General features: G+C 40.4%; 1 long non-coding RNA gene across 1 annotated transcript; it reads left to right on the top strand.

Moving 5' to 3' along the window:
• The first annotated feature begins 3,672 nt into the window (after positions 1 to 3,672).
• Positions 3,673 to 18,356, top strand: LOC131511568 (uncharacterized). The gene is made up of 6 exons (XR_009261595.1): positions 3,673 to 3,930; positions 4,563 to 4,737; positions 5,116 to 5,353; positions 10,689 to 10,795; positions 12,918 to 13,313; positions 18,053 to 18,356. It is a non-coding gene; the product is annotated as an uncharacterized LOC131511568 (long non-coding RNA).
• Positions 18,357 to 26,982: the final 8,626 nt, after the last annotated feature.

Here is a 26,982-nt window from a genome sequence, read left to right as displayed (position 1 = left end):
AACACAAACCTTGAAGATCATAGATGCAAATCTCTCCCTTCCAAAGACAATAGGAAAATGAAAATTAGTTTTGGTATAAAGCCATCACTGGGACCATATGAAGTCTTAAAACAGTCTTTAATCTGTATTAATGATTAATATAAAGTTTTTTTCAGGATTTATAAATGGAAACTTTCAATTGAGAGCTGACGTAAATTTAATGCAATCCCAAATAAACTGGTGGCTATTTTCAATCACAGTACTGCAGGGGGAGAAAGGCAACATCAAAAATGTAAAATTCAAAAACATCTCAAAAAAGTTTGACAAAAATTGGTATATTCAGTAGAATTAAAGTGATCGTTTTGGCTTTCTAGTCCACTGAAAACCGCAGAGCGATCAAATTATGCATCGTTTTCAAGCTTCGCATCAATGATTTGGCCCTATTTTCCTGTCAGCTTGATTCTCAAACTTTTATATGAATAACAGCCTAAAAATTGATGAATCATGGATAATGGAATAATTGTCTTTTCACTGAGAAAAGAAAAAAAAGTAAAGACTTTAAGCAACAAAGCTTTTGGGGTGGGAGGGATGTTCGTGATTCTCTTTGTCATCACCTCCATCCAGAAAGAGATTTCTATTTCTTCAGTTCTAAAATGTGAACCACATTGCAGGAAACATGATACACGTGGGTCACACAGAGGTGAAACGCCAACACTTTTCCAAGTCTGCCCTCGATGTAACAAGGACAGTTTGTGTCAAGAGGAAGGAGGAAACTATATTTCCAACTATTCATGGTGATTACATAGAGGGGGGAAAATCTAAACAGATTCGTTAAAGAAAACATTCTAGGGGCACCTGAGTGGCTCAGTAGGTTAGGTTGTTGGACTTTGGCTCAGGTCATGACCTCGCTGTTTCTGAGTTCAAGCCCCACATCAGGCTCTGTGCTGACAGCTTGGAGCCTGCTTTGGATTCTCTCTCTCCCCCTCTCTCTCTCTCTCAAAAAAAAAAAAAATTTTTTTTAATTAAAAAAAAAAAAAGAAAATGTTCTCATTTTCCTCCATACAATTCTGAATAATTTACAGTAAGTTATTCATATCTTGTGTGAATAAAATAGTTTGAAAATATACTCTTAAAACAGGAGTGGGGCTTATGATCCAGATTTCCTTTGTGATGATTTCACCTCCTTTTTTCATTCGAATCAATGACAGTATTTAAATTCATGTGCTGATTTAGGGTTTACAAAGGTTCTCACTTATTTTTCTTAACTGATCTGTACAATGCTCTTGTAGGCAGGTGTTAATATCCCTGCTTTACAGATGAGAAAACAGAGGACAGAGAGGCTGACTGATTTGCCCAAGGATATAGAGCTAGTAAGTTAAAAACCTAGTCTGTCATTACAAAATTTAGGAGTTTGCTCCCTAACAGTAGAGAATATCCGCTTTCACCGTGGAAAGAAAGCTGAATTCATAAAAACAAAGGGTGGAAGGGCGGTTACCAGAGTCTGCAGGAGCGGGGAGCACGGGGGCGGAGGGGGGGTATGGTTTAAGGGTACAAGCTTGCAGCCAGGAAATAGGTAAGTGGTGCGATGCAGTGGGCAGTGTAGCAATTCCAGACAACAATACTGTGTTCTAAACTTCCAAGTTGCTAAGAGACCAGATCTTAATTGTTCTGAGCACACACAAAAGGTAATTAAGTGACATGCCAGAGATGTTAGCTAATGCCAGGGTGGTAATCACGTTACGATGTAGCAGCCTATGCAACGTATGAAACCAACAAGCCCCATACACCTTGAACTTCTATGATGCTACGTGTAAATTATATCTCAATAAAATACAAGTTGTAAAACATAAAAAAAAAAAAAAAAAAAAAGAGCTATTGCCTAAGATCCCTGTTTCTTCCCAAGGATTTTAAATCTATTTTCGGTCTCTCGTACTCTGGTTCGCTGTTCAACCGTGGCAGTCACGTGAAGGCATCTGGGTAAGAGTGTGAAAGGAAAGATCTCGTCTGTACTCAGATTTTAAGAACTAGAGCAGTGTTATAAGAGTGATTTCAGCATGTGTGCAGTCTTTCAGAAAGAACTTGGGCTTCTGCTGTGAAGGAAGTTAAAATAAAATCTTTAGGAAATTAGTTTGCCCCGTGTCATGTCTCAAAAAATAACAGTCTTCGGCAATAGCAAATATTTTAAGGTCAGGGCATTCAACTTTGGTGCTATTTTTAGTGACTTTTCTACCTGAAACATTCAATGAATTATTCATAGCTCCACGGAAGCGGCCGTGCCCTCTGTTGGTATTTGAAAATAACGACAGATTCTAGAACGTTTGCTACAACTGAGGATGTCGGCCGCAGGTAAGGAAGCAGCAATCCCGCCAGGTCCCAGCCCCTCTCTCATGGGAAGCAGGCACTGTCATTTTGTCAGGGAAACCTTCCTTACCTCCGACACAAGTGGTGCTGGAGACAGCACGAGAGATCTATTATTTTGGAGGTGGGGTAATCATCGTCGTTATTCCCATCTCTGCGCCTCCACTTCTGGCACTCGTTCTCAGATCTGGTTCTTTGAAGTCACCCGATATTGCAGTTTTTAAACTTAAAAGATGGACAGATGCCCTGCCAGAAAATGTTGCTGTGACGGGATGATCAGGATTGGAAGATGGTCATGAAAATTACACGACGCCCACCTTGCTCACTACTCTCCAGCAAACACCTGTGATTTGATAGTGAAAGAAACCCAACCCCCCAGCAGAGTGGCTCATGCCCTGTGTGTGACTGAGCTCTGTTGTGGGACCAGAATGGCAAAAGAAAGGAGGCAGAGGTGAGAGAGGCCTTGAGTCGGGGCATGGGTGGGATTTACCAGGGTGAACACCAAACACAATCTTATAAACATGGTGATGATAAATTGGCCAGAGTTATTTCAGTGATAGGGAGGAGGAAGAAGAGAAGAGGAAGGAAAAAGGAATCCGTGTAACGCGGATCTCCAAAGTGCTTAAGGGTCATCAGGTCAGACACGCCGAGATTCAAGGTTGAACTTCACCTTGAGAAAGTGGCTACATAGCTCGGCAGTCAAGTTCTCCTCGTGTGTAAAATGAAGATGCCTCAAAGATATGTCTGCACAATGCCTGGGACGCAAGGGGAAATCAACAAATGCGTACCAACTTTCTTTTCTCTACTCTCACTAAAACCAACGTCCATAACCTGAAAACCCATATGGTCAGCATTTACCCAATTCTATTTTAAAGTAATGACGGGAGGGTAGACCGCTTAAATGGAGTTCCCGTCTCCATTCCTTCTTCGTGTCGGTTGTGCTATATCCCTACACTTTCCAAAGTATAATGACTATTCCTTTGCCTTTGCTCGGAAGACTCACCTTGGAGATTTGGAAGGGAAGGCCCAGAAGTCTTAGCACCAAACCAAAGCAGCCACAAAAAAGCCTGTTTTAGCAACTCCCAGGGGCATCGGATTCATTGGGCCAGCTAAGGTCTTCTGACACCAAGGGGATCACCCATTTTTACCAACCTACAGCTCTTAAATATTTTCTCTACATTAAATTAAATCCATCTTTGGTAAGTTGCGTAAGCCGCTTCAAAGTGGTAATCAATTTCCCCTTTTAGTTATCAACTATGATAAAATTAGGTGTGATCCTGCAGATTGAGAACTGGGAAATTTTAGGTCACAGCGTTGATCCAAGGACACTTTAGGAAAGATACTGTGATCACCTTGTTTAGTCTGCTATCAAAACCATCATCATTTTGTTACAGGTAGAGCTTCGTCTCCGGATCTAGACGGAATCCGTTTCAAAGTCTAAGTGTGCGACTTACTACTTACGGAATGAATAGCAAAGTCTAGGCTGCTGAGTCTCAGTAACTGTGTTCCTATATTGAAGATACTTAATGACCTCCTCTGTACATTGGACTGGGAGTTTGAAATCAAACAACTGTGGACAGAGCCAACAATGTGGTACTTCTCCAGGAAATGTTAGATCACTTACAAAATGTCACTATTACCTAATTTAAAATCCTCTTCCACCCCCACATTTTCAAAAATGGTATAGATTACTGGACTTGGCAGGATTGATCCTGTAGCCTACTAGACTTTGAATACAAGGTTGGAAATTAAGTAGAAATTCAAACCCCTTGTATACACCTTTCCCCTCCCCGTGCCTGAAGTATTGTCATACACGATTTTCTCCATGCTGTGTGGACTTTCAACTGTTGTATTTATTTGCTTCTTGGGTAGGTGGGATCTGAGTCAATAAAACACTGATTGTATTTCTCCCACATATTTATTATTATGGTATGCTTAACACTGGTTATTTGTTCCTGGGTACATACCAAATTATATATATATAATTTGATATGTCAAATATATAACTTGATATATATATAATTGGATTATATATATATATATATATATAATAAAATTTGTTGAAGATTTCAAAGAGAGTCTTAAACGTGAATAAGAGGTTTAAACCTGAGGCCAAGGAAAAAGATTTTAAAAATGATGTTTATTTGGAGTTACAGAATTAAAATCTATTTGGAATTGAAAAGCATCGAGGTGATCATATTGTCCAATGTCGTTGAAACCTGCAGGACCCAACCTCCTAAGAAAGAGAAGGACTTCCTCCGGTTATAGAGGTTTTAAGAACAGCTAGACCCAGGATTCTGAGATTTGGAGTCTTTTCAGTAATGGGAAGAAGGAGGCAGAGGACAAAACTAAGGCATCGTTATAATGTTCATCTGCAGAGACCTTACAGATCATTAAAAGGTAGGCTAATGACTATCCGTTTTCTGTCGTAAGGCTGTATCACAGTATCCCAGCTAGAGGACAAAGTGAAGCATCATCCTCGCTCCTATGGTATCCCTTTGTGGTTCTTAGGTCAGTGCAAGGCCTTCTTAGTGAGCCCCTAAAAACTAGAGTATGCAGTAGAGTAAAATGATTCCATGCACTGGAGTTGGAAAGTGCTGTGTGCCTTCCATTTGATTTAAAAAATAGTCATGGTGTTCCAATTTTCCCACCTAAAATATGAGAATTATAGTCCCCACATCATACAGTTTATGAAATCAGTAAGAAAATACACGTATCGCGTATGATGTCCCAAATGAGTGTGTGTTCAATAATTGGTTCTTTCCTCTCACTGCCAAGTGCACAACACGGAGATAGTAAGCCACACAGAAGAGCCTGAGCTTAGACGATGGGTGAACAATGGGAAATCCGGGCAGCGTCTGCCTGAGCTTGGCAAGGAGACCCCACAAGGAAGTCATTCTCTCCTCAGTGTGCCGACAACAGCATCCATCCGACTCAGAGGCTGTGAGCTGTTCACCGTCCTTATAAGACGTGGGCCTGAAGACACAGCTGGAGTTGTCATTGTGGAATTCAGCCGGTAAGCCTTGGCTGTGAAGTCTGGGGAGTAGCTAAACCTGAACTAGTCCAGAGACCACATCAGTATCCCTCTATTTATTCAAGTGTTTATGAACTTCTTATACAGACTTGCACTTCTCTAGAGGGAGGGAGAGTTGAAAAAGACAAAAAGTAGGAGAAATATGGTGCAGGGAGTAAACAGCCGCTCATCAGAACACCTACTGTCTACTGGGCATGAAGGTATCCCCTTCGGATACATATTATCTCTTTTAGTATTCACTACAATATGGAAGATAGTTATTTTCCCCATTACCCAGGAAGGTGAAATACTTGCCTGATGTCTCAACCAAAAGAGATTAAACCTGGAATTCACACCCAGGTCTGGCTCCCAAATCCACATAATTTTCACTCGTCTCAACCCATTATTAGAAGAGCCAAGACATGATCAATGGGGACAACTCTGAAAACATACGGACGTTATTCTGTACCTGTATGAGAGTTTATTGAAAAATATTGGGAGAGAGCATCTTCCATCACTGCCCGACATAGAGGATAGAAAATGACAGCTTGCATTATTAATCCCGGTGACCATTTATTTCTGCTCTACTACGAATAATTGAGGGCTCGGTGTCCACTAGAAGTAAGGTTAATCGAGACAGGTATTTAACTTCTAGGGAGGCTTCTTAGTACAAGATGGAGGGAAAAGAAGTATGCAGGAAGAAAGCATAGGCTTTTTTCAGATCATTTTAACGGCTTTTTTAATATTCAGAAATATTTTCAAAAGGCCCATTAATTCCCATACTTAACATCTCTTTCAGGGAACCCTGATTGAATCTTGACTCATTAGCTCCTGATGCTTGTAACAAAAGGATCATTCTGTTCTTTCCTTCTGCATCACAATTTCCACCTAATGGCTGTTTTATTTTGAATGAATTGCTAAGGTAGCTTTCAGAGGAGTCTCACTAAATACACTTAAAAGCACCTTTCACCAGCATCGAACCATTGTTCCTTCGTCTTCAGTTCATAATTGTCGTCGTCCCCACCCCTCTGCACCCCACCCACTTCAACTTTCACCGTTACAATTCCGAATGGTAGTTTTCCTGAAGGCTGCCTGTGAACTTAAGTGAAGGGAAACGTATGTCAGGACGTTCTGCTGACAGAATGTACGTCCAGGAGAGATGCTGTCTACAAGTGCAGGAAGTTCAGGGAAGAACAGGGCTGCTGACATTCTCAGAGCTCTGCAAGCCAGCTTACAGCTTCTGGAACTCACCTTATGAAGTGGACCTGTCGGTCTTCTCCCTCCCGGATTTCATACTGGCTCAGCCAGCTCCTAACACGTACTACTCAAGAAAGGCTCCCATCTGTTCCATGGAGTCTGTGAACAGTGCACACTCCAGAGCGTCATTAGTGTGTGAGAGGGAGATTCCAGACTTCTAGGAAGGACGACGTGGTGGTCTTAGAGTCACGATGGGGAGGCTTCCATGGTGAGAGAGCAGGAGAGAGAATCACCTTGGCACACAGATTTCATGAGGCCAGACTTACCTGAATGTTCCCCCCACCCAACACAAACAACAAACAAACGCAGACAGGTACTTAAAATATTTGAAATCTACCTGAGAAAACCTTTCAAATAATTTTCCATTGTAAGGATTTCAAACAAGGAGAAAAGGAGTTATGTTCATGGTAAGGGAGACCAGGGAATATCGTAGAGATGTCAGTTCTCCCTAAGTAAATCTATAAATTCGATGTTACCCCAGTACAGTACATACATTGTGTTGGGGTCTAGACTGTTTGAAGACAATACCATTCCTGAAGCCAAGAATAGTGAGAAAAATCCTGAAAGACCAGAGCAATTTGGGAAGCAGCCTTACCAAATTATAACTCCACTATAATGAAACACGGTAACGTTGGCTCAGGAATGGACCTACAGGCTAACTGAACCAAAGGCAAAGCTCTAAAATATATACCAGGGAATCTTAACACATGACAGTGGAATCTTAATATAGGACCAAGATGATATGTCAAATTAGCAGGGAATGGATGAAATTTTTTGTAAGTGGTCTTGGAAAATTGGATAGCCATTTGAAAAAAGATAAAGTTGGGGCGCCTGGGTGGCGCAGTCGGTTAAGCGTCCGACTTCAGCCAGGTCACGATCTCGCGGTCTGTGAGTTCGAGCCCCGCGTCAGGCTCTGGGCTGATGGCTCGGAGCCTGGAGCCTGTTTCCGATTCTGTGTCTCCCTCTCTCTGCCCCTCCCCCGTTCATGCTCTGTCTCTCTCTGTCCCAAAAATAAATAAAAAACGTTGAAAAAAAAAATTTAAAAAAAAAAAAAAAAAGATAAAGTTTTTGTATAACACACCATACACAAAACAAATGCCAAATAGGGGAGAGATTTGAATGTTCTGTTTTTGCTAAATGCTTATTTATTTTTTTTGAGAGAGAGGGAGGGAGAGAAAGGATCCGTAGTGCTGTCAGTGCAGAGCCTGATGTGGGGCTTTAACTCAGGAACCAGGAGATCATGACCTGAGCTAAAGTCAGTCACTTAACCAGCGGAACCACCCAAGCACCTCAAGATCTAAATGTTTCTTTAAAAGGCTATACAGGTACTATAAAAGAACGGATGGATTTCACTATAAAACGAAGGGGTAGAAAATTTCTCTATGATTCAAAGTTCAGAAGCAATAAGAAAATATTGGAGTTTCAATTACATGATAAAGCATTTGTAACTTACAGAGCATTGACAAAGCCCCAAAATTAAAATATGGGGACACTCAGTACACAACTATGTAACATTAAAAAAAAGATCAGAAATCTCTAACATATAAAGAACTAAAAAATTTTAAGGAAAACAGAAAAATGGGCAAAATACATGAATAAGCAGTTCATAGAAAAATAATTTAAGATGGCCCTTAAATATATGAAACGATACTCTCACTGACAAGGGAACTGTAACTTTAATGTTCTTAATGTGTTTTAGAAAACATAATTTTCAGTGACAAGGGAGAAAATTAATATAAAATCAAATAAGTAGGTCAAAAATCTTTGACATTTTAACTGAAAATATAAACTTCTCACTCTTCAAAAATACATATTTCTTCTATGCACTTAATCAACAGAGTTTTGAAACATACGATACAAAACCTGATAGGTCTTAAGGGGGAGATAGAAAAATTGTCAACTATAGTTGGAGACTTTAACACTTTTTTTCTCTCAGGAATTGATACAGTAAATAAGCAGGAAAATCAGTGAGGATATAGATACCCGGAGCTGTCAATCAACTTGACCTAATTGCTATTTATAGAGCACTCCACCAAAATATAGCAGAATACACATTCTTCTCAAGTGTAAATGAAACAGACACTGAGCCCGACTATATCCTGAGTCATAAAATAAGACTTAACAAATTAAATATGTGCATTTATGAAACAATTTTATATTTTTCCTTGGACCATAACAAAATTAAGCCAAAGATCACTAACGAGAGATATCTAGAAACATCCCTAATTATTCCGACATTAAAGACAGAATTCTGAAAACCCAAAAAGAAATCACAAGGAGAGTTTTTAAATGAGACATAGTATATCAAAATTTGTGAGGGGCGCCTGGGTGGCGCCGTCGGTTAAGCGTCCGACTTCAGCCAGGTCACGATCTCGCGGTCCGTGAGTTCGAGCCCCGCGTCGGGCTCTGGGCTGACGGCTCAGAGCCTGGAGCCTGTTTCCGATTCTGTGTCTCCCTCTCTCTCTCTGACCCTCCCCCGTTCATGCTCTGTCTCTCTCTGTCCAAAAATAAATTTAAAAAAAAAACAAAAAAACGTTGAAAAAAAAATTTGTGAGAAACCACTAACTCAGGGCAGAGAGGGAAAATTTATAGCATTAAATGTTTCTATTAGAAAACAAAAGAGATCTAAAACCAGTAGACCAAGCTTCCACCTGAGGAAACTAGAGAAAGATGAACATGTTAAACACAAAGCAGAAAGGGAAAAAAATGAAAATAAAACAGAAAAGCAATAGGGACCATCAATTAAGCCAAAAGCTGGATCCCTGAAACGATCAATAAACTTGATAAATCTTTAGTGTGGCCGATCAAAAAGAAAAGAGGGAAAAAACAAGTTATTGATTAAAGGAGTACAGACGTCACTATTAATCGTACAGACATCACTATTAATCCCAAAGACACTAAAAGAATAAGAGAATACTAAGAAAAATCCTATGCCCATGAGTCTCACAATTTAGAGGACATGTACCAGTTCTTTGAAAGATACAAACTACTAATCCCACTCAAGAAGGAAAAAATAATCTAAATAACCTATATCTATTAAAAATTTTATTTCTGGAGCAGTTGGTGAAGATTCCAACTCAGGTCAGGATCTCATTGGTTCGTGGGATTGAGCCTGAGTTGGGCCCCGTGCTGACAATGCAGAGTCTGCTTAGGATTCTCTCTCTCTCTCTGTCTCTTTCTGCCCCTCCCCTGCTTGTGCTCTCTCCTAAAAAAATAAACAAACTTAAAAAATTTCTTGTTCAAAATTAAGAGGAAAGACTGTCAGATCCAGACCGTGTCACTGGTGAATTATACAAAATATTTAAACAGCAAATAATAAGATTTCCACTAAATTTCTTCCATAAAATAGAAGAGGGAACAGTTCCAAACTCATTATACAAGCCCAGCATTAACATACAACTAGGGGCACCTGGGTGGCTCAGTTGATTAAGCTGATTTTGGCTCAGGGCATGATCTCATGGTTTGTGAGTTCGAGCCCTGCATTGGGCTCTGTGCTGACAGCTCAGGGCCTGGAGCCTACTTTGGATTCTGTGTCTCCCTCTCTCTCTGCCCCTCCTCCACTCATGCTCTGTTTCTCTCTGTCTCAAAAATAAATAAATGTTAAATTTTTTTTTTAAATAAAAAATAAAAATTTTTTTCAATTGAAAAAACCCATAAAACTAAAACCAGGCAAAGACATTACAAGGAAACTATAATTCAATATTCGTCATGAATGTAGACACAGAAATTCTTGACAAAATGTCAGCGCATCAAATTCAACAATATATAAACATAATTGTCACAACCAAGTGGGGTTCATCCCAGGAGTGCAAGATTGATTCAACATTCAAAAATCAATCGTTGAAATTCACAGTAATAACAAACTAAATAAGCAAATCATATGCTCATGTCAATAGTTATGTAAAAAAAAAAAATTCACCAAATTCAACATCCATCCATGGCTAAAAAATAAAACAAACAAACACTCTCAACAACACAAGAATAGAAGGTAACGTCCCTAAGCTACTGAAGAGCATACACAAAAAAATTTAGATCTTACTTCCTACTTACTGACGATTATGCATAATGATCTTTTCTCAAGGATCGGAAATCGGGTCAGGATGTCTTCTCGTGCCATTCCTATTCAATATCAAACAGGAAGACCTAACCAGTATGACAAGGAAAGAACGAGAAATACAGAGTAGAAAGGTAAGAAATAACAACTTCTGTACTTAGTAACAGCCTGAATGTCTGTGTAGAAAATCCCAGAGAGTCTACAAAAATGCTCCCGGAACTAATATGTGAGATTAACATGGGTATAGAGTACCAGGTTATTACATAAAAATCAGTTGTCTTGTGTGCCAGCAATATGCAGTTGGGACTTGAAATTGGAAACAAAAATAGTATTAATCACAGTAGGAGCAAAAACAATGAAGTACTTAGGTACAAATATATCAACACATGTGCAGAATCTGTAAGCTAAAAACTACAAAACAGTTACGAAAAGGAATCAAATATCTAACTAAATAAAGAGAATGTATCATGGTCCTGAATTGAATATCCAAGATTCTGAAGATGCCGGTTCTGTGTGATCTATAGACTCAAAATCTCAATCAGAGTTGTAGTATGCTTTTTGTGACAAGCTGATCTAAAAGTTAGTTGGCAGAGCAAAGGATCTAGAATCATTAAAACCATTCTGATGGGGAAAAAAGGCAGTGTTGGTGGACTCAAATTCCTGATTTCAAGACTTGCTATCTGCAGCGGTAACTACAATAGTGTGGTATTGGGAAAGGGTAGACACAGGGAACAGAAGGGAAAGCAGAGAAATGTACCCACACGTTGTACCTACAACTATTTTGATATGGGGTCAAAGGCAATTTAATGGAGAAAGAATAATTTTTAGAAAACCTAGTGCTGATATCATTGGATATCCTTCTGCCAAAAAGCAAACTTTGACACTTACTTTATATCTCATACAAAGATGAACTATGAATGGATAATAGATATCAATATAAAACAAAAATTATAAAATTTTCAGAAAAAAATAGGAGACAATTTGTGTGACCTTGGGTTTGGCAATAAATTTTTATATACAACATCGAAGACATGATCTATAAAAAGATGAAAAGTTACACTTTTCAAAATGAAAAACTTTGGCTCCTCAAAGGTTACTCTTGGAATGAAAAACCAAAATACAGGCTGAAAAAAGTATTTGCAAGTCACATATCTGAGAAATGACTTGTATCAAGATTATGGAAAGAAGTCTTATAACTCCATAAGAAAACAAACTACCCAGTTAGAAAATTGGGCAAAATATCTGAAGAGACACTTCACAATCCCGTGAGACAAAAACAACAGGAAAGCCATTACAAAAAGATCGAGCTGCTCAAGGATATTGACTTTGATCCCTTGAATCATAATGTCATATCCCGGAGAAAGAATGCTTTGGGAGGCCTTCTGAAACTGCCTCTGGTTTTATTTGAATATTAAACCTTGTTGCCTCAGATTTCTCTGTAGTTTTAATAGTTCTGGCTTTTGTTTAACTCAGCTGGAGCTTTTTAAAAGGCTAATATAAGCATCTAATAAAGATTCCAATATTGGAAACAATATGCAGTGAAAATTTAATCTTCCTTGTACACTTGACTTTCAAGCTCTTGCCTGGAACCCTAATGTTAACTCTAGCTGTCACCCTAATCTCCTGGTTTCTAGTGCAGTGTCAATTCTTCCATGAAGTCCGAGGAGAATGATAATACACACACACTTTTCTGCATCTTGTAGTTCTCGTCAACACACACACACAGAGTATTTAATGTGATTTTGTTGAGGTACCACAATTTTTTACCAGCATGCATTAATGAATGTCTTTGTGGTTTCCACTTGGTGCTACACACAATATTGAAATTTAAACCATTGTGTCTTTTCATATATGTATATATTTTGCTCAACTATATATATATATATATATATATATATATGTATGTATATATATATATATACATACATATATATATAATTTTTTTTTATGGTCTTCACTATTTTGAAAACAACTCATGAACCTACACACTCCAGGGTTGAAACTAAGGCTAGAGATATTTTTGGAACAGTCCAAAGTATTTTCACCAAATGATGTTTTCTTAGCTATTCCGTTGCCCTAATTTACCCAACCACTGAGTTCACTTCAACAAACTGAACATGTGATGGGCCCCTCCAATGTGCCAACCACTGCACTAGGTGTTCTAACCAATACCATAGAGACCTAGACACAAATCTTAGAATCAGCCTGCATCTAAGAGGAGTGAAATTAATAAATATATGCATACTATCTCCACAGACTTTATCATTAACATCTTGTGAAGTTCACTGGAAGACGATGAGACTGCCTCTGCTACGTCTGGGAACGGCGAGGCATCCAAATGCTGATCACCGCATGCAATTAAGTAGAATGGCTGAAGATCTGCAGGATGTCCTTGGACATTTGGAGCACGGAGAGTATTTTCGGTCAATTCTATTTAGAGAAAATCGGATGCTTAATGACTGTGGTTTAGAGGTCCACAATAAGACTAATGGACTGAAAACCCAAGAGAAGTGCTCGTGGCAGGAAGAGCATCAAGAGGATATAAAGTTATGGAAAATAAATGATGATCCATGTTACCACCAATAGGCCCTCCTATGAACCCAACCACCTGTGCAAGGTCATTACTGCAACAGAGAATCAAGTCTGCTCCAGGTAGGTGCCAGGATGCTGGGGGCTAGTCGTGTACTCTGTGCTCAGGGTTTAGGCCGGTGCCTGACAGCATGGTAAACACACAGTAAGTGTTGGTTGTGTTTTCTCCTCCTTCCTCTGCCCTCCCCTTCTCTCCATCACCACTTCTCCTGGCTGTGGGCCCCAAGTATCAACTCTTCTTTTGACTCCCCCTTTTTGATGTCCACACTCGGACACACTTGGATTAGCTCTGACCACACGGGTGCACAGCCACTTTCTCTGTCGGGTCCTGCCGGTGGGACCTCGCAATCCTATCCCTGCTCAGACCAGGAAAAGAGGTTCTGTGGACTCTAGAGCAATTGTGACCAAAGAAGAAAGCGAGGAAGAGAGAAGCTGGACGTGGATAAACAGGGCAGAAAAGAACATCTTTAATTCATTTCCCTGCCTCCCTCTGATTTTTAATACCTCAACTTGCATGAGAGCAGAGCATGATACTTCTAACTTAATTTGATCATTGAGTGATATGGAATATCATTGATTATCCCCGTGTTCAGGCACATGTTAATTTCATATACTTCCTGTGCCTTAATACTCCGGCACATATTAATTTCATATACTTCCTGTGCTAGGTTACGTTTAGACGTTTACCCTCATAAAGGGTGATGTTTAAAGAAAAAGTTTGCCCTGACATGCCTTCCGTTCCCTGAACACACGAGTTGGCCCGTTCTGTGGGTTTGCAAACCGACCATCAGATGTATGAAATGGTTCGAGCGGCTTTACTGGTAATATCCAGTACAGCTTCTAACTCTAAATCATAGTTGCTCTCAAAGTTTCACGTAGGTGACAATTTTCTGTGCAGAGTGTTAAAAACCACTTCATAATGGCAACTCCCACAAAACCTCTTCAGTTATATGGGTCTGTTAGCATTTTATTTGAAACACCCTTTTGACAGGTGTATTATGTAGTCATTATATTTTCCATGCATAGAACATTCTTGACGTTCACGTCACTTGTAGTTTTCGATTAGAAAAGGAAAAAGTTCAGGAAAAAAATCATCTGCTTGGCTGAGTGAGAATGGAAGAGAAGTCCGTTTTGCAGGGACTCTCCGTATCATTGACCTGAAGTAAAACAAATGCAAAACTCATTCAGACGATCTTCATTCATTTGGGCACTCACAAACTCATTCATTTCTTCAGTACTTATTTTAACTTTGTTCTTCCCCCATGCATGTGGCCTTGTGCCAAACATCAGGAATCTGAAGACAAAGACCCAGTCTGTGACTACACAAAGTTCTTTCTCTTATGTGGGAAGCAGTAATGCAGACAAGCAAATTACTGCAAAGCAGCCATTAGATGTGCTAGGAAAAGAAGGGGCATAAAGACAAGCGGGAGCCAGGAAAAGCCTGATGCAAAAGGTGTTTCTCCTCAGAGGGGTCATCGGAGAAAAGCGTTCAAGGCTGAGGATATTGCGTCCCAAGTGCAGAGGGGAAGGGAGAAGCAGAGAAGCTGGGCACACGAGATAGTGTGCTGGCAAAAAGAGTACGGCTGGCAAAAAGAGTCAAGGCCCTGGAGTGGAGTGGAACAGTGAGGGTCCAGACCATCGGAGACGGTCTCAAGAGGGAACTTCAGGGCCGCAGAAGTGGGAGAGGTACATGGTGCAATCATGGCGTGGTCTTTCCGTGGTATTTAGGGCTCTCCTTATGTGATCTTAAGGTCTTTCCTTCCACCTCCGCATTCCCTCCCTCACCAGCCACAAGGACCTCTTTCCTGCTATTGCTGAAGGAGGCCGAGCAAATTCACCCCCAGCCCCCACTTCTCCCTCCCAAGGCTTTGTACTTAGGCTTTCTTCTGTTTGGTCTGTTTTCTTCCCACTCAGCATGCTCTTGTTCCTTCGCTTCATTCAAATCTCTACTCAAGGGCACCTCCTTAGAGAGCTTTGCCAGACTATCCTGTGTAAAGTAGAAGCATCTCATTATATGTATATATAATGCTTTGCTTTTTCTTTTTTACTTTATTAGGCTAAGTGACACTTTGAATTATAGGAGATATTATTTATTGTCTGTATCCCTTACTAAAACGTAAGCCATTTCAGGGCAGAGACTGTTTCTGTGACCATAGAAACAGCAATTAAAATACCCCCTGACATGTAGATGATGGCCCATAAACGTCTGCTGAGTGATGAACGCATCAAAGAGACCGATTTCTGTACGCATGTGCACACTCCACTGTCGTTACAGCCCCCACCACGCCCTATACGATACCGGAGTGGAAAAGTTGGTGAAAGTTGTCCCTGACCTCATCTTAGTTTCAAGTTTTAAGAGAGCTTGGAAAAGAGCTCTTTACTAACGCGAAGTAATAAAGTCTTGAGAAAGAACCTTCCGTGCCTTAGAGCCTTCTGTGATGGGAAATGGTACTTTTTCACCCACTATCTTCCCTCACCGGGTGACAGCCCTAAAATAAGAAAAGATTTGATAAGCAAGTGGTTTGCCAACTAATTTCTTTCCCGTAGGTGCTTTGTTGAGTTTGGCATGGAGCTAACGAAGGAACTCTTATCCAAAGATCTTACTCTGGCGATCCCAGAACAGCACATGTTTCCATATCACCGGTCAATCTTATCTCTAACGGCTATAGAAAAATCCCTTGCCCCAATAACACGTCAGATTTCCTCGGAGCGTGGACAGTCTTCCTTAATCAAATTGTCCATCACAGGGGAAGAGGTGGTTGTTCAGATCCTGGGAAGAAGGGAAGAGAGGATTTCCTTCATATATTCTTTCAGCACAAATTGCACAGCTTCCAGTAACTATAGTCTCCTTTAGGATATCTAGTCTTTAGTGGGTCATCTGGGGTCGGAAGAGAGCAGATGGGAGGTATGAAAAAGGTGTGGCCAGCTATCACTGATTGCCTCCGAAGGGTGGCCATATGGGTGATGCAGGTGTCTGTGAATTCTATGAATTCAAATTTTTCCAGGATAAACGTGTATCCAGTGTGAAAGCAGGAAATAAAATAATGCCCACCTATGCTGTTTCCTAGCCAACAAATTTAAGAATTCCGTCCTTGTGCCTCCAGGACCTGTTGAACATAGAGCTCTTCCTTTAGGCTTGGGTAACTGCTGGCCCATGACTGCCTCGCCTTCTCTAGTCGTAGAATTTCAATTTGACATGGGCCGGTGGACTCTAGCCAAGATTTTGAGGGCCCCATGAAGTCATTACTGAGAAGGGTCAATGGCCCCATGAAGTCATTACTGAGAAGGTTCAATGACCGCCCCGCTTTGGAAAATCGACAAAATGCTAGCCTTTCCCTTCTTTCCGGTCACCACTCTTACGGGATGGAGAGGGGGAAAATCCCGTCCCAAAGAGGTATGGGGTTTCTTGTTCTAAATGCATTGTCCTGCCCATTTCATTTTTTGTGCTCAAACTACAGGGAAAGTTGCAGTGGTACACCCAAGTGTATACCCTTGGCTAACTCTGATTGTTTCATGATGGTTTTCTTCTAATCTCTGCAGTCTCTAGTTTTAATGACAACCTGTTCTTCGTGTCCTATTCTCAACCTGTGATGTACCTCGCAGACGTGTGTCTCATTGCCTTTTACAAGGGATGCGTCTATAGATGGTGCTTCTGACTTTTCACGTCTTTGAAGGGAGCTGTCAAGTGCAACAGATTTCAAGCTAAGCAGCCTTCTTTTTCACTTCTGGAACTGCTGCCTGCCAGCTGTGTGACCTTTCGCTTAGGCCTCTGTTTCTTTTTTTTTTTTAATTTTTTTTTTTTTAACATTTATTTATTTTTGAGACAGAGAGAGACAGAGCATGAATGGGGGAGGGTCAGAGAGAGAGGGAGACACAGAATCGGAAGCAGGCTCCAGGCTCTGGGCCATCAGCCCAGAGCCTGACGCGGGGCTCGAACTCACGGACCGTGAGATCATGACCTGAGCCGAAGTCGGCCGCTCAACCGACTGAGCCACCCAGGCGCCCCTAGGCCTCTGTTTCATTTGTGAAATGAGGGGCAACGTGCATTATCTTGGAGATTCAATAACACAGCACAAGCGAAGCTTTAGCCTTGTGTCTGACACTTAGAGCTGAGAGAAGGCTCATTATGATATTGCTAGATATCTTCACCAGAGTCACTGCCGAGGAATCATTAGCTGTTGTTAAATAAACACCTACTTGGAGCTACTCACCTTGGAGCACCTGTCATATTGTTCCATTGAGGAACAGCCATACTGTAAACCAACTGCTCTAGAGAACGATTGTCTAATGCCATGAGGTGCCCAAACACTCCCTCCAAATCTCGCGAGGTCCATCAAGGTGCCACAGAATCTGTTACAAGTAATCCCACTTCAAACATTTTTTCCAAGGTCACTAAAAACCCCTCTATCCCTCTTTCATGTGCTGTTGTAACTGACCTTTTACTGTTAATTTATATATACATAATGATTTCTCTCAATCTGTTCTCGTGTGTAAATAGAAGAAACTTACAGACTGCCTTTCCTCTCCGAGTCTGAAAATCAGTTTATACCCGTTATGAGACCTTGAATGGAAATGACGATGAAACGTGTCACAAGTTCTTGTTATCGTTTGGAGTCAAGGATGCTTCTAGCACTTGGCAGGGGTCGAGTTGACATTGTAAATACAGGTTTATAGTGGAAATAAACTATTGCACTAAATGGTTAATGCTGCTTTTGGGATCCCCTGGACCAAAACTCCCCTTTGAGAGGGGCTCTTAAACTCACATGGCTCTTACCACCTCCTTCTACTCCCTTTACGTATAGAGAGAAGAAGTGAGAGAGTGAATACACACCTTGGAAGTGTCAGTGATTAATGCTCTCAACTGCACTGTGTCCCCTGAAGAGCCAAGGTGCGTAGGTCCGCCTGCCCTGTCTTCTGTGTCTCCCGTCGTGAACAGTTGGACGATCCCAGGGAGAAGCGGTGTCTCCTGGTCTGTTGAAGCAATCAGTGAAGTGAATGAGTAATGAGTGAGAGCACATTAGTGCCATTGGTGGTTAATGAACTCAATCGTCTTTGCTGCGTGCCCCTGATTTCCACAGCTTGCTAAATAAAAGTTTATTTATGGTCTTTAGTGTCTGATAATTTCCACATATGAGCTTTAATAAAGCGAAAATAGGTGCAGGGAGAAGCGCTACAGGAAACTAATGAAAGCAAACATGAAAAATGGAGAAAATAATAAATTTTTATTAGGGATCCCTGCCAAGAAAGCCCTGAATGTGAGAACAAATCACATTCGCTAAGAAAAAAATACTGGTTAACGTTGATGGGCTCTCTGGAGCGAGAGAGTTGGGTATCTTAGCTATGGGATGCTTTAAAGCAAACCCCAGTTCCAGCCGTTCGTCTTTTGTCACTCTACCCTATGCTTTGGCTACAACTGGTCTTTCAGTATCATAAAAGACAACGCGCAAGTCATTTACTCACCTGGAACGAGTTTCACTACGCTCCAGCCCGTCCATTACAGATGGTCTTGCCTTCTGGATTATCCTCCCACATCCCTAGATCCTCACCTCCTAAGGGGGAGTCTTTTCTTTGATGTGGCAGAGGAGCACCATAAGTGTTCTGGGCCACGGGATCCAGATCTATACAGAGCATCTAGACAGTCTTTTCTTTTCTGGGCCACGGGATCCAGATCTATACAGAGCATCTAGACAGTCTTTTCTTTTCTGGGCCACGGGATCCAGATCTATACAGAGCATCTCTGTTAGGACATAGCAAAGCCTTTGGACAGGAAGGAATTTGTTCCAGGTGGAAGGCAAAAGAGACTTGACAATGGCACAAAGAAGGGGGACACAGGCTGGTTATTGAAGGGAAATAAATATTTGGGACCTTGGTTAAGGTTTAAGCATCCCAGGGACACCATCCTGCAGAGGCCAGGGAAAAGAGGGGAAAATAACGAAGAAGCCTGATAAGGAGCAACCAATGGAAGAGGAGGAAAATCTAGACTGGAGGCCAAGTCATGGTTTTGTTTCTAAAGGAGAGTGTGGGGGCGCCTGGGTGGCTCACAGCTTGTCGGTTCGTGGGTTTGAGCCCCGTGTCGGGCTCTGTGCTGACAGCTCAGAGCCTGGAGCCTGCTTCAGATTCTGTGTCTCCCCGCCTCACGCTCTCTCTTTCTCTCTCAAAAATAAACAAACATTAATAAGATAGGGACAGAGAGTTGAACATTAGGTTTAATAACATAGAGTGTTTTAAAAAGTACTTCAGTGTAATAATGGGGGCGGGGGGGAGGTGGTGAAATCACTGATTACTCTGGCTATAAGACAAAATGGAAAGAGTCGAAATGGAGACAATGAGTATGTTCAATGCTTGGAAGTACTTTTGGTGACAAGGGGCAAATAAAAAATGGGTCACAGTTTGAGAGGAAAGTATTTGAGATAGTTTTTTTTAATATAGAAGAGACAGTATGTTCATATGCTAATATAGGTTATTTATATTAGGAAAATGGTAATATTGAAGAGAGGGAAATATTCTGGGGTTTTGTTCTAGTGCAAATAGGAAAGAGGAAATGCTTTTAGAAAGGAAGGTAGATAGTTAATCTGTTGTAACATGTGGGAAGGCAGAGCATATAGATATAGATGTTGTTAGGTATGTGAGTGATAAACTCATGAGAAATTATCTTCTGATTGCTTTAATTTCTGATTTCTTCATTTTCTCAGTGAATGAGGAGGCAAGATCATCAACTGAGAGTTTAAAAACTGCCACAAACCTTAAATTGTTACTAAAAAATTAAAGTAAAAAAAAAAAGTGAATCTTCATTTACGACTCTCATCATATACCAAAATGCACTCAAAATGGATTACAGATTTGAATATAAAACCTGTAGAAGAAAAATATAGGACAACGTCTGCAGCACCTAGGATTTGGGGGAGATTGTTAGTCACGATACCAAAATCACGATTTATTAAATTAGAAAAAGTCAGTGAATTGGACTTTATCAAAATTAAATACTTTTGTCCAGGGAAAGGCACTGTTCAAATGATGAAGACAATGTACAGACTGAAGAAAATATTTGCAAACTACACATGGGACAAAGGACTAGTAGCCAGAATATAAAGAACCCTCACAAATAATCAGTAAAAAAACCCAAACAATCCAATGGGAACATGGGTAAATAAGGGAGAGAAATTCACAGAAGAGAATAAACTGATGGAAAATAAGCACATGACAGGCTGATCACCACTATCAGGGAAATGTCTTGCTTCTCTACTGCCAGTCTGTGAGAAAGTGATTGTGGCTTTCCATCACCATTTAGATTATTCCAAGAACCATCATTTAGACCAGTGGGTTGAGAAAAATCACTACTCGTCTCCAATAGAGTGGGGTTGGGAGTGCTAGGTTGGAGGAAAAAAGACAAAAGTAATCAGAACCAGTGAAATGGAATTGCTAGAAAAAGACAGATGGAAAATGTAATTTAAAAAAAATAAGTAAGTGCATCCATGGGAATTCAAGTTGCGCAGCAAAGAGACTTTCTTACACTCTAAGACGTGGTTTCACAATTAAGTAGTTTTTAGACTAACTGAAGAACAGGCTAGCCATTGTGGAGACCTCAGTTAGTGGTCTGAGTGATCAAGCCAGAAATCTCTCAATACATTGAGTAAGATATGAAGGAACTGAAAATCACAAGGGAGAAGAGAAGAGCCCCGGAAGACCGAGTTTCTCATATTAAATATATGCATTTCAGAAGTAGAAGACAGAACAAACAGAGTAGAGACAATAATTAAGCAGATAATAGAGGAGCATTAACTCTGAAGAAGAAAGGTCAGAATCTTTACACTGAAACTGCTCAGAGTTCTAGGCTAGGTTATTCAGAAAAAAATCCATAAAAGGCATCCCTCTTAGGCATACTTGGTAAAATCCATAGTCTCTAAGGATATAAATACATAAGCTTCCAGGTCAAAAGAGTAAAAGAAACATAAAACCCGACTGCTGTCAGATTCTTCGATTGCAAAAATTTGCATTTAGAAGTCAGAGGAAAGAAGTCAATAGATTGGTTACCACTGAGATAAGAGAGAACCTTCCAGGGTTCTAGAAATATTCTATATCTTGAAATGAGTGGTAACTACAGAGGTATAAATATATGGTGATGTTTGTTAAGCTATATGCTTAATATTAATGCCCCTTATGCAACCTACAGTATGTTATACTTCAATAAAATGTTTTTATTATAAAAAAGTCAGAGGAAAGATATTGATACATCATTTAAAAAATGACTATGACAAGAGAGTTCTAAATTTAGAAAGATATTATTTGACAAGTATATCTCCATGTTTATATTTCTCTCTATCATCTAACTATCTAGTCTAACTTTTTAGGAATTTTAGGAATTTTTAGAGTACTGCACACATCCCATTCTTTCCTGAGAAAAATATTTGAAACATACATCTAAAAAACAAACAGAACAGAGGCTCTTGAAGAAAGTAGTAAATATGGTATCTATGGATATGGATGAAGATAAGGCTGATAGTTTATTTGTACAACTATAATGGCTGTTAAAATAGCGAAACTCTGTACTGCTTGGTATGTAGCTACAGATCCAATCCCTGAACTCTTCCCCAAAGATCCCCTGGGCTATCTCACAGTCTAGTAACTAAAGGCTGAATGTCTGGACCGTTAGGAGGCCTCCACGTTTACAAATTTATTGCCCTAGATGGGGCGCCTGGGTGGCTCAGTCAGTTGGGTATCGACCTCAGCTCAGGTCGTGATCTCACGGTCCGGGAGTTCGAGCCCTGCATCAGGCTCTGTGCTGATGGCTCAGAGCCTGGAGCCTGCTTTGGATTCTGTGTCTCTCCCTCTCTTTGCCCCTCCCCTGCTCATGCTCTGTCTCAAAAATAAATAAAAACATTAAAAAAATTTTTTTAAATAAATTTATTGTCCTAGAGCTATAGAGCTGTATACCACATAATTCTACTCTTCTGTGCTTCTTTAGATAAGTATTCTTTCTCATTCTCTTTCTTTTTCTCCTCAATCAGATTCAGTATGGGTTCATGTATTTTTTTCGGTCATCTTAAATAAACAGTGCTTGAAGAATGTAATTGGAATTGGTTTGTGTGCTTGCCAACAGAGATTCCTAATTGATATGCCCATCATTTTATCACCCATAGATGAGGCCTGCTGCTTGACTGATTTATCTGCTTCTAGATATAGAGACAGATAAATACAGACATAGAGATACCAACAATAAAAGCACGTTTTCTAATGTACAACCTACCTTTTGTGCTTCCTAGAAAACACAGCTGAAGTTCAATAAATATTAAAATACACTACAATCCTACCAATACAGTGATGCGATTTATGTCACTAGTCTTCTGTTCTTGAATATTTAATTTACTACCAGTGTTTTGTTACTGTAATCACAGTGGTGAGCACACTTGTGCTCATTTTAAATTGTTTTCTTAGGGCCATTTCTTACAAGTAGAATTTCAGAGTCAACTATACGCATACTTTTAAATTATTTGAGACGCACAACCGATTTTCTGCCAGAAGCCAGAATCCTTGATAATTCAATTAGCGGTGTCTTGAAAATCAAGTTCCTAAGTTCCTCCATCCATTAGCAAACAATCTGTCTACTAATGGATAATATTTTTTTTATTTTGTCAATTTTAATCGGGTAAAATAGTCTCACAGTACCTGAATTTGCATTTCTTGAGTTTGTAAGCCTTAAAAAGATATTCTGTATTACCCATTACTTTCCCGTTATTTTGAAATGACCATGTTCCATAAACAAAATTATGTTTGCCAATACAAACTTTCTAGACTTGTGCTGTGCCATAAAGTAACCACTAATCAGAAATGGCTCTTGAAAATTAAATTAACTACAATGAAATAGAATGAAAAACTCGCTTTCTTGGTTACAGTAGCCACATTTTAAGTTCTCAAAAGCCCTATGTGAAAAGGAGCCAAAATGTTGGACTGAGCACCTATCTATTTTCATCATTGCAAGAAGTTATGTTGGATCGTGCTGTTCTTGAATTTACATTATACTTCTTAAAATCAACGGATTTTTAAAATATTTAAACATTAATGTATCTATTACATTAAAATCTTTTGAATAAGACCTATTTTATTAATGCCTTTTCTTCAGAGCCATTTGGTATCTAGATATGTAGATTCGTCCTTACTTTTGAGTCGTAGTTTTTAATGTGTCATGTGAATTCTTTATAGCCTTATTTAGATATACGTTATATATTGTAAAATGAACCATTTATCAATGTTCAATTCCATTCGTTTCAGTAAATTCGTAGAGTTGTGCAACCATCCTCAAAATGCAGTCTTAAAATACTTCAGAAAACTTCACAGAGCCTGCTTGCCATCACCCCTTCCAGTAGTTTGTCTCTGTTGTGTACGTGCACAGCTGCTGCTTAACCCACGAGTGGACAGTCTTCAAGCCCTATGGCTGTCTTACCTCTCAGAACTCACTCTTAATTCCAGGCTGGTCTGCTGTTCCAGTCCCTGTCGCAAACAGAACCATAACTTCAGGTTACTGGAGCTGCTGGTTTTGTTTCCTTGCCAGTAACCATGTCCAAATTAAGGGAGCACCCTTTAACAGGGGGAAGAAAGCTGCTGGGGTTCACTGCCTGCCCTGCCCTGGTTGAAAGACCCCATTGAGCGGGGAGTGTAGAGCGGGGAGCAGGGGGCAATGATGCTGTGTTCTTATCAGGAGTTCATAGTTTCGGGGCATCTGGGTGGCTCAGTCATTTAAGCATCCGACTCTTGGTTTCGGCTCAGGTCATGATCTCATGGTCTGTGGGATCGAGCCCCATGTCGGGCTCTACACTAACAGGACCAAGCCTTCTTGGAATATTCTCTCTGTCAATAAATAGACATTTAAAAATTTTTTTCAACGTTTTTTATTTATTTTTGGGACAGAGAGAGACAGAGCATGAACGGGGGAGGGGCAGAGAGAGAGGGAGACACAGAATCGGAAACAGGCTCCAGGCTCCGAGCCATCAGCCCAGAGCCTGACGCGGGGCTCGAACTCACGGACTGCGAGATCGTGACCTGGCTGAAGTCGGACGCTTAACCGACTGCGCCACCCAGGCGCCCCGACATTTTAAAAAACTAAAAGAAGTTCATAGTTTCATGAATGAATGCATCTTCGTTTGTTTCATGCCTTTGGCCAATTTCCAGAGCACTGAAATAGTTGATGGTGACCATTTTCCCAGGTTTCTAGTTGCTTTTGAGGGACAGACTGTGTTGCCACCCTCACTTGATCATGTTGGAGTAACACAAATTTTGTCACCCTGGTTACCCTTCTGACACAGAGAGATCTTGCCTAGTTTTGCATGTTGGTCGGTGTGGATCCCTATGGATATTACAGATCCAGGTAAGTTGAGAAAGGAAATATTCAGTTAACCTGAATTTTATTTTGAAATTTGAGTTTATTTTTAGCACTTAACTGTTGCAGCCCAGTGCTAGCTCAGGAAGTTACCTCATTTACATGCCTTGAATAAGATACCTTCCTATGGTTTCTTCTTTATCATGAAGGTTGGGAAAAAGCCAAATGGTGTGAGCATTATCCCAAGTGGAATTTGCAAAGTAGAGTCAACTCCTCCTTTGCTGGTAGCTTATTTACATTGCCATGTTGGGAAATATGTATTGAAGTAACCTATAATATATTCACGAAAAACCATATGGCAAGGTGAAAAATCGAGAAGGTGCTATCATCCCAGAAACTGAAGGGAATTCTCTATGAAGCATTTGTTCATATCTTTATAAAGAAATGATGCATAGCCTAGGACTTGCTCCATTGGGAAGCCGGTAAGAGAGTCCAGAGAATGACCTGAGCAGGTGTACCTGACTTGAGCCAGCAGTGGTGGGAAAGGAGGACAGACTACAGCAAACTCAGTGGGTGTGGGAAGGTTGGATCCTAAGATTACTTCTGGGAATCCCAAGGTTACCATAGACCAATAGCTACAGATATTAGGAAATTCTGTGGTAATACTTTCTCCTTGCTTCCGTTAGTGTGGGTAACTTTCTTCATAAAAAATAGAGGAGGGGGGCGCCTTAGGTGGCTCACTCGGTTAAGCGTCTGACTTCAGCTCAGGTGATGATCTCGTGGTTTGTGAGTTTGAGCCCCACATCGGGCTCTCTGCTGTCAGCAGGGAGCCTGCTTTGGATCCTCTGTTCCCCTCTCTGCCCTCGCCCCTCTTGTGCGCTCTCAAAAATAAATAAAACATTTAAAAAAATAGACAAATTCTCCCCCACATAATGCCACCTAATTCTTCTCTGTAGCTCACTCAGAAATTTGTATGCCCAGCAATTCATACTGTTCAAATAAAAATATACACATGTGCTCATGATTGCGATGTTGCAGATCTATCTCATACATTTGCCCTGTCTTCAACAAGAGACTGTAAGCTCCTTGTAGCTAGGATTGTCAGATATAATACAGGGATTAAAAAGAGGGTTGGATCAACAAGGAATACTTGTTAGTATGAATAGGCCCCAGATAGCACGAGGCATACCTTTACTGTAAACTATTGTTTATCTGAGATTGATTTTACTGTGATTTTTATATTTTTATTTGCTAAATCTGACAACTTGTGGCATTTGGTTCACCCATTCCCATGGCTTCTAGACAGTTCCTAACCCGATCATCTTCCTCTAGAAGTTCCTATATCTATCGATAATCTTTCTAAAATATGATGCTCATAAGTGATCACATGTATACTGGTATCCACATATCTTAACATCACGGGGGCATCCTCTGGGGATGGATCCCTTTATTAAGACCACTCCAGGTGAAAAGCCAAGAGCTGAATCAACAATGCAGAGATGGGCCCAGTCGCTCAATCATCTGGATACTATATATGTAGTATATACGTATGCTTCCCTAGGCATCATAGGTTGTATTCACTCCTTTGTTTACTCCTTTAAGAAATAGCTATGTATTTCCCTGAGAGAACAAAAGGGAACAAAATTTTTTCTGGTCTTACTGCGTATGAGACATTGATGTAAACACTGTTTTCTTTCTTTCTATCGTTATTTCATTCTTTATTTCTTGAGAGGGCAGAAGTGAGTGAGGGGCGCAGAGAGAGAGAGAGAGAAAGCAGGGCTCACTCAAAGCAGGGCTCGAGCTCACCCGGTGAGGGACTCAGATGCACGAACCATGAGATCATGACCTGAGCCAATGTCAGATGCTTAATGACTGAGGCACCAGCTGCCCCCTCAACACTGTTTTCTACATATCATTTATGCATCACAACAGCCGTTGAACTGAATCTTTGAGGGAAGTTTTGGTATTCCCTCTTTTACAGGCTCAGCATTATTAAATAGCCGGTTAAGGTTAGAGTGTTAGGGACTCAAAGTGTCCCCAGAAAATTCTTACGTTGAAGCTCCAACCCCCAATGTGATGGTATGAATAGGTGAGGTCAGGAGGGTGGAGTCCCCATGATGGGATTAGTGCCTTTATCAGAAAAAGAAGAGACACCCGAGAAAGTAAAATTTAATATTAAAAAAAAAAAAAAGAGTTGAGAAATCCCACATTGGACTTGAGGTTTCCTGCTCATTGCTTCTTCCTAGAATTTTCCTGATCTGCCTAGTTTCCACCTTAGAATTTATGACTCAGGTAGAGTCTTCCTGGATATGGTTTCCTCTCTCTTCTGCTGATGCTTCTGACATAACTTTATGAATTCTGCACAAGTTCAGGTTCACCCTAAGCATTCTGAAATCCCAAAGCCCCCCCTTGACTTTCTGC

The sequence above is a fragment of the Neofelis nebulosa genome, chromosome 5 (assembly GCF_028018385.1).
Source record: "Neofelis nebulosa isolate mNeoNeb1 chromosome 5, mNeoNeb1.pri, whole genome shotgun sequence".
In the NCBI taxonomy this organism is placed as follows: Eukaryota; Metazoa; Chordata; class Mammalia; order Carnivora; family Felidae; genus Neofelis; species Neofelis nebulosa.
This window is presented reverse-complemented; position numbering and strand designations above follow the sequence as displayed.